Genomic DNA, 8959 nt, shown 5'->3' with positions numbered 1-8959 from the left:
TTTGTATGTGCAATTTTTGGCGCAGTTTGTCGCAATAAGAAATGGATATGTGTTACGTTATTACACATTAGCCAGTAACGTTACAATATTTCTTTCCAATTCATTGTTGTTGTTTCTGCAAACAATAGTTTATGTATAATTTATGTTCGGTATACCTTATGACTTTGGAAGCTATGTATTTACGTCATTAACGAGACTGTTTTCTTTTTATTGAATTTATTTATAAAATTTTAGTACAGTATTTTAGGAATATGTTTTTATGTAATCCAGCGAGTTTTTATTTTATGCTTAGAAACATCTATACACCCTGTCGTATTTGCTTTACTACGTAAATGTTAATTATATTATGGGTTAGTTAACGGGTCTTCCAAATTTGAGAGCTTTTATAAAATATTATATACATCAAATTATAGATCAAATTAAAAATAATAAATATACTTAGCATTCCGAAAATGGTTTGATCTCGTAGTTTAAATTCAAGAGCGATCCAGTTCAATCTACACTTTGATCAACGTGTGTTATTGGATTATAATAGTTTCGGAAAATTCCACTCCTCATCAGTAAGCCTGAATACAAGTTATCTAAAGTTGGACCTATATCATAGTGAAAAGTATATTTGAACATACTGATAGGTTTAAGATAAGAACATGTGGCCTTTTCTACATAAAATAATTAAATGCTCTGAACATTTCACAGGGTGAAATGACTACTAAAAACTATATGTGACTGTGTTAAAATCCTAAGCCTTCTTAACAATTATTATATTTTTATACACGTGAGGAGCGGTTATGCTCACAATTATAATTAAGTTGACAAAATACTGTAATAAAAATAACTTCATATCGGATAATATTATCAAGCATGTGCTTTGTGTTTCAGTAGGTTATTTAGAAAATCTTCTTTCACACTGTAAAAGCTTAAGTGCAGGTTTTATTAGCTTACTAATAATCATTCCTTAGCTTTATATAAGTTTATAAGCGTGTATTAGTTACTTCTTTGGAATGTTTCTTTAGTTTTATGTAAAATCATACATGCATGTCAGTAATATCGGTCGAATTTGTTTCCATCTTTATACGAGGTTATGCAGAAGTTGTGTACGTTAGTTACAGTGCATTTCGCCACGGTCATACGCTATCTGACGTCTGTGCATATTGAAAAATAGTCCTGTTTCCATTGCAAAAGACTCCATCGTAAGGCTGCCGCATCTAGAGCACATCACTACTCCCTGCTTTTTTCCATAATTCATCTAGTGTATGAGGATGATGATGGCTTTACAGCGTCCGTTTCAACGATCCGACCGTACAGAAATCCATAGGCACTGCCTCTTGTAACTTGACCACTATATCTTTGTATGGAATAGCAGGAATACCCGTTTTATTATGCAGCTGCTAGAGATAAGCAAGGGTTGAAAGAGAAGGGATTGACTGGAAATCTTATATTGGTGAACCCATACACAAGTGGCTTCGCTTTCAGACAGATGTCCTTCGTATTATGTTGCCTACTGTTTCCTGTGACACGTGGACGGCTTTTGCTACTGGTCTGCGTTCATGCATTCTCACCTGTTTCAAAACGTCGCAATTTGTTTACCACGACTGGTGTACGACTTGTTACAGGTCTCTTTCTGGATGGTCTTGTTGCCCCAAGTACATCCATACTTCTTTGTTTTCTAATGTTATTAAGTACAAAAGATATGTCCGTCTTGGAAATTCTACGTCCCCAATATGAACACATCTTTGACATACTCTTTCCAAAAGCGCCCTATTTTCTATGGCATAACACTACTTACGAAACACCAAAAAATGTCAAATAGTAAACCTGATGTATGCTGTTTCACAACCACTTATATCGGCTGTGGTTATCACGCGACTTTCTAATTTGGATGCTCAAAATAATTATAATATAACGTATTTAATCCTCTGTGTGTGCATCGAAGAAACTTCCTGGCTGGGAGTGGTTCTTTAGCTTCATACAAGATTATATGTATGTCTTTGTTTGTTTGTAATTAAGCACAAAGCCACAATGGACCATCTGTTCTCTGCCCATCACGGGTATCGAAACCCGGATTCTAACGTTGTGCCACTGGGGGGAGGATCTTTGTTACTTCCTTGAAATACGTTTTTTTGTTATCTGCAAGATCAAGTAGCGTCAGTAGTTAACTTATAATGATCTTTCTGTAATACGTGTATTTTAATCACATATTTGGATTTATGATTTTATTGTATTTATTGTATATAAAACAATTGAAACAGGGTGTAAGGCTACATTTGATAAACTCACAGAAGTTCCGAAAAGAAATATTAAATAATATTTATTAAAATTTCACATAGATAGAAGTATTAATAAAACTATAATAAACTTAGAACGTCAATAAGCCAGGTTTCATTGCAGTGCTTATAAAACGCTAAATGTGTTATAAATCAGTGTTAATAAAATAAGCAGGGAAATACTTTATCAATTATAAGAATTTTGTTTAAGTGTGGAATAGATATTAGAAATTACCATTAAGTTAAAGAGTCTAACATTCGCAGGCGAATGTAACATATCTCCGTCATGTAATCCCAACATGGCCAATTTTGACACTAGAAAAATAGAAAACTGTCAATGTCACAGCTTGGGACCTTTGTACGGCGGAGTAATGGCAAAAAAAAAACTTCAAAATTATGCTTATTGTGACATCCTGATTCCCTTATAATTACTAAAAATCCAACATTTTTGTTTGTCAATGTATGTCGCCTGTAGAAAATTATCTTTGTATCAAATGTCATGTAAATTGGTCGAAACAAGGCTAAATAATTGGCCAAAATTCCTAACATTACTGGTTTATTTATCATTTTGACCCTCCTAAAATGACCAAAGGTGGATATATAACAAAATTTTGTACGTATATATACTGGACTTGTAAAACAGTATCTTTGTACCAAATCCCATGTAAATTGCCCAAAATACGGCAGACTAATTGTCAAAAACTTTAAAATTATGGTTATTGTGACATCCTGACCCCCTATAATTACTAAACATGGGTAAGCCCCACATTTGTCATTGTTTGGATCCGTAGAAAAGTATCTTTGTACTAAATCCCATGTAAACTGGTAAAAATATGGCCTAGTAATTGATCAAAAAACCCAAATTATGCTTCTTTATGACTCCTAAAATATTCAAAATGGGAAAATCCAACTTTGTAATGTCAACATCTGCCAATTTTCATCTTTATTGCTGTAAATATATATGTTTGGGTTGTTTGATCTTTGATCCCATCAAATTTTTAAGACAGTCTAAATAAAAACAAATAAAACATTGTTTGGGCGTATTGGACCAAGGTATATATTACCCTACCAAGTTTCAAATCAATTCCGCCGAAAAAAAAATGAAGGAATGACGGTCGATTTAAAAGTGTTTGGAAGACGAAGAAACAATAGAAAAACAGCATGTGCTTCTGGGGAGACATAATTACGATCACAAAATCCAGAAGGATTCTTTTTATGAAATTCCCAATTTTCTCGGGGTTTGTTTATTTGTTTCTTCTGAATGTCACGCAAAGCTACTCGAGGGCTACCCGCACTAACCATCCCTAATTTTAAAGTTATAGACTAGAGGGAAGGCAGCTAGTCAACCGCCCAACTCCAACTCTTGGATTGCTTTTTACCAATAAATCACTGAGAAGATCATGGCCTGGTATTAGGGCATTCGACTCGCAGGTTCAAATCTCGTCCCCAAACATGCTCGCCCTTTTAGCCGTGAAGACTCTATAATGTGACGATCAATCCCACTATTCGATTTTCCACTGTTGTAGTACTTACAATTAAAATTATACGTTACAACAATATATATATATATATTCAATACAAGAATAAAAAAAAAACCTAGATAAGACGATAGAACGTGATACAACAATGCTTGAATATGGGCTACAGGGGAAGAAATACACTTCATCAAAACGACTTCTTTGTTATTTGTTGTCTAGGGATATCCCATATTTTGTTAACATTTTGCGTTTAAACAGTTTTCCTGTAGGTAATCCATGAGATTATATAAAATTTTGAGTTGTGATTTTTAAAAAAAATTCTTTCGAAATATTTCATGTAAAGAACACACAGTTTCTGCGCAATATATACTTTGTATCTCGTACAAGTCTCATTAGTGCAGTATAAGAACATTGAGATTTAAAAACGGAGCGAACAGGCAATAGTTCTAATTTTGTTCACGTCTGTGAAGTAGGTGAATGTATAACCCCAATGTTCTGATAGCCTTATGGATCAGAGTAGATGCATTGTCATCATGTGGGCTATATAGCCCAATTGATACACCGCTTGACAATACCATTTGTGTAATTCTATATCTGCCATATCCAGTGTCGACGAGGCCTTATTAATATCAAGGTTCATCAGGCCGGTTGGAATACTGACAAACATAGTAATGGACTAGGCGCTATTATGTCATCAGTTGCAGGAGCAACAGCTGTAACAGTGTGAACTGGATTAAGTAAGTGAAGTGTAATTATTATAATTTTTTATTTAAGTCAATTACAAGTCATAATACGATAAGGATTAATAACACAATATTATTAATTTTTATATTTTTAACACCAGTTATATATTTTTTATCATATCTTTGACTTAACTTTACTATATGTCAGAAGAGGTATAGCCCAATTGGTACACTTTTTGACAAGTTTTTGTTTGTAAGCGTGGTTTGTGTAATCACCAACAGAATCATGGTAATTGAACAATTAAAAAAAAAGGATAAGAATTGTTCGAAAGACGATTTTGAGGATGTTGATGAACAGCTATTTTTTCTTGTATACGTATAGTGTTAAAAATGTTGATAAAACCTTTGATTTAAGCTGGCTGAAAGTTATATCATATTTAGCAGTAATGAGATGAGACTTAACGTGTAGGATAGCAGTATTTTTTATAGGAATTGTAGTGATTAATGCGTTGTTTTCAAAAGACATCAAAGTAGATCTTGTTTCGGAATCATTATGAGTGAATTTAATAGAAGGATTAAATTCGGAAAAGTTTGTTTTGTTTAAGCGCTAAGCTAGGACAATATGTGCTGTGCTCACCGTGGGTATCGAACCCTGGTTTGTAGCCTCATAAGCCAGCAAGCCACTGAGGATCCCTTTAAGAAAGGAAAAATGATAAAAAGTGAAGTGAGCTCGTAGTCCCGTATAGCACAAACGCCACCAATAAAGCGATATCAGAGTGTGGATGTCTCGTTGGTTTCAAATTTCAATTACATAAAAGCACCTTATAAAAAGTGCATGCAAATTGCAGCACAAACTACATCTACTTTGTGCCTTATGTCAAACCTTGTGTTTGTATATAAACTGTCCGTCGAATCAAAGATAGGTGTTAATTAAAATACGATGTAATGTTCTCTCGATTAAACGAAAAGATAAATATCAAGCAGTGAGAACAGCAAGTGACTGCTTCCTACTAAGATCATTACGTCTTGTGTATCATCACCGAGGAAACGGAAGAATGCAAAGAAACTAAATCTAGGGTAAGAAGCATTGTGTGCGGAGTGATTAACTTTAAGATAAAGTCATTAGTGTTACTTTAGTAAGGAAGCAATATATGCTAATATAGTAATAAGTAGGCAAACAACGATGTATAAGCATATATTTCAACAGACCATTCGTTTGTCTTTTTCAGGTAGTGACAGATGAATGTCGAAACGTGTAGTATGTTCACTACATTATACTTATAAATCCTTTTTTGCCTACTTATTGAACTTATTAGTGTTATTAAGATGCGCCGGAATTAATTTAGAATACGGTGTAATATTTGTCAAGTAACCAGAATAAAAGAGCAAGTGTTGAGTTTTACTTTGAAATATTAGGGCGTAAAAGGATATTTGGTTTGTGTTCTTTACTCAGCCCATATAGCTTAAGAACTTGTGTATGTGACGACATTAGGTTGTCAAGCAGTGTTTTTATTCTGCCCTACATATATAACAATGTATCTGCTCGGATCAGTAAGTGTATCAGAAAATCGGGAGCTAAACGTTTGACTAGTTCAAGAACCTGGAACAAATTTTAAACCTCAGCACACTTCTACTTAAAAATGAAGAAACTTGTTCTTTAAGAAATGCCATACGAGATATAATGTGTGCAGTGCCTAAATAGAATGGAAAAAAAGTGGTCATCCTTTACATAAAATAGTTTGCTAATAGAAAGTCACAGCTGAAAATTTCATACAGGCCCATGGATTACCTACAGAACAACCATTTGAACTCCATACAAATTATAAGTATACTTTTGACTAAAGAGAAAAACGCATCTATAAATTGGCCTATGTACTTTCTATATATTTTTATAGATATAGATATAGTTAATAGATGGGAATTAATGAATAATATAATTGAAAATGAATCCCTAACTCACTGTTTTATTTGTATTTTTACTTAACTGTTTAATAATTTCGGATGTTTACTTGATAATTTTGCCCCATTATTTTCGATAACATTAGTCAATATCTTGCCCAAACTGATTCTGCTACAAGATTGATTTCTTTTTTCTTACTTATTTTACCTTTTTAACCTTCATAGAATTTACTAATATTGTGACAAGCATGTTAGCCTGTATTTTGTATATTTTTAGAAAGTACAAATATTTCGCTTAGACCTTTATGTTTTTTCACGTTACATCGTCTAATGTAGGCATACTTTATTAGAAATAAATGACCTTATAACGTGTCTAATTAAATAAAAACAACATTTTGATGTTACAAGGTCGTTTATTTCTAGTATTGATGTCTTCTATTCACCAATATGCACTATAGAAATTAAATAATGAGGCATACTTTATTGTTGTATTGTGTTGTTTTCTGTGACTTTTAAGTTGAACTGTAAATGCCGCAACAGAAAGACAGAATCTGATATGTCAGGTATTCATAATTAGAAAAATCTAGGGGGATTTAATAATCGAAGTTTTTATAATGAACTATTTTATCGACTGAAAAGAAGACGATAATTTGTCGACGAGAAATAGAAAAATAGCATTCGATAAGATATGTTTCTGTGGACTGCTCGATAAAGTAGTTCCTATTTTCTTCAACCTCTATTAGTCTTCTCGATATTTAGGGGACTTTCTTAAAGTCTTTATCACTAAAAAACAGATTTTATGTGACAGGTGAAGAAAGCGGACAAAGAAAGCCCCAGAGATAAGTCCGCAGCGGGAGAGATAGAAGGAGGAGAAGTGTTATAAAGAAAGCACTAAAGAACAACCTTTACTCCTAGACTAATCAATTACTGGCGGACTCTCTTGAGGGCTTAAGCCCCAAAGTTTGTTGACATCACCATGCTATAGCCTTTCCGCTTAGAAAGATGCTGTCCCTAGATACCAAGACATCAATCTTCTGGAAGAAAAGATCCTACCAGGGCTTCTTAAATAAGATTTGAGATTTTTTTTAACAATACATACGCATTAGTAACTTTTCAGTAAAGTTCTTTGTGTAGGTGTACCGGAAAAATCCGCGTCACCTCATTTTAAAACACTTTAAAGCACCTCAGGTTGTAGCTTAAAGGTGTTGGGTAGAAAGAAATGTTAAGAATTTTTTATCACGCCGCGAATAAGTTGCCTTTACTTATAACCTTTATTTTTTAAGATTAACCACCACGTCTGCAGGCTGACGCTAAAATCCGGGTTTCAATACCCGTGATGGACAGAGCACAGGTAGCCCACTGTGTAGCTTTGTGCTGAACAAGAATCACACCACACACACACTCCCTAAGATGTATGATGAATTTGTGTTTACTCTATCATACATTTATAGAAAATGTCTTCATTGTAGTTTCTTGTCAGTAGCTGTTGAACCATCAGGCTGATGTACTTTTGCTGTTTATGTTAATATGAATGTAACTTGATTTCTCTTAGAGCTAAACAAAAACAGCTGGTAACTAGCTGCCGGAAACGACAGCCACTCTTAGGCTGCGTCTAGCAGAAATGTAATGTAAGTTCACTGAATCATTAGATTGGTCCGGATACTGAGAGGGGAACCTACTAAGTTCTAAAAATACCTATGACAACAGCTGACCGTGAAATGGGACTCAGCTTCCTCTAAACATGAGCCGTGCTTTTGACCTGATGTCTTCGTTATATGCACGTGGAGTCAAATGTCACAGAGCCAGTCACGTGGGAGCAGTGGAAAGTGAATTTGTTGTTTTGTGACTTTAGGAGGTTTATAAAAATGAACGTACATATTATGAAACCCGTTCCATTTGCGAACAAAATGAAAACGCCAAAACTGTAGTATCTCGTCCCTTTTGTTTGTCTTTTCCCCAGGTTTCTAAAATATTAGTTAACGAATTGCCCTATTAAAGTAAGATTAGTAATTACGAGGCACATGTCTAAGGTATAGTTAAAGTGAATGGAAAATATGAAGTCATATGCCATTCTCGTTATGAAATCACACGGATGAAGTGTGACGTAAATATAACCGAATACGCCCCGCATTTTCAGCTGTGGGCAAGTGTTATGTCTGTGAAAATCAATTCTTGTTTTCGGTAAAGAGTTGTCATTTAGGAGGTTGTCTTGTCAGTCAGCAGTTGAAAGTTACAGACAGCCTGAGCCGTGTAATCTTTGAAATAGTCTTTTAGGCCATATGTCTTATAAGGTGCCATTCAGGTTCAGAATACAAAATAATTGATATACTGATTATAACTGAAATCACTTCAATAAAAATATAATACTGATGTCATTTCCGATTCTTAGATTTTTTGTTATCTAAACCATGATATGGCAAAAGTCTCTATGTATGTCCGCTTATAAAAGGCGAAATCCTGGATCGATTGTCGCCAACCTGGCATGTACCTCTAGGGCTATCCATGGAGTGACGTAGGGAAGTGGCGTTCGGACATGACCCCTTATTTCACCCCGGATACTTCTATGTATTTCTCGTGTGCTAAACTGGTACATTAGCTAGTTTTACTCAAAGAGGAACCAACAAACTTCATATCA

This window comes from Limulus polyphemus, unplaced genomic scaffold, assembly GCF_000517525.1.
Source record: "Limulus polyphemus unplaced genomic scaffold, Limulus_polyphemus-2.1.2 Scaffold165, whole genome shotgun sequence".
NCBI lineage: Eukaryota > Metazoa > Arthropoda > Merostomata > Xiphosura > Limulidae > Limulus > Limulus polyphemus.
Note: the sequence above shows the minus strand (reverse complement) of the source record.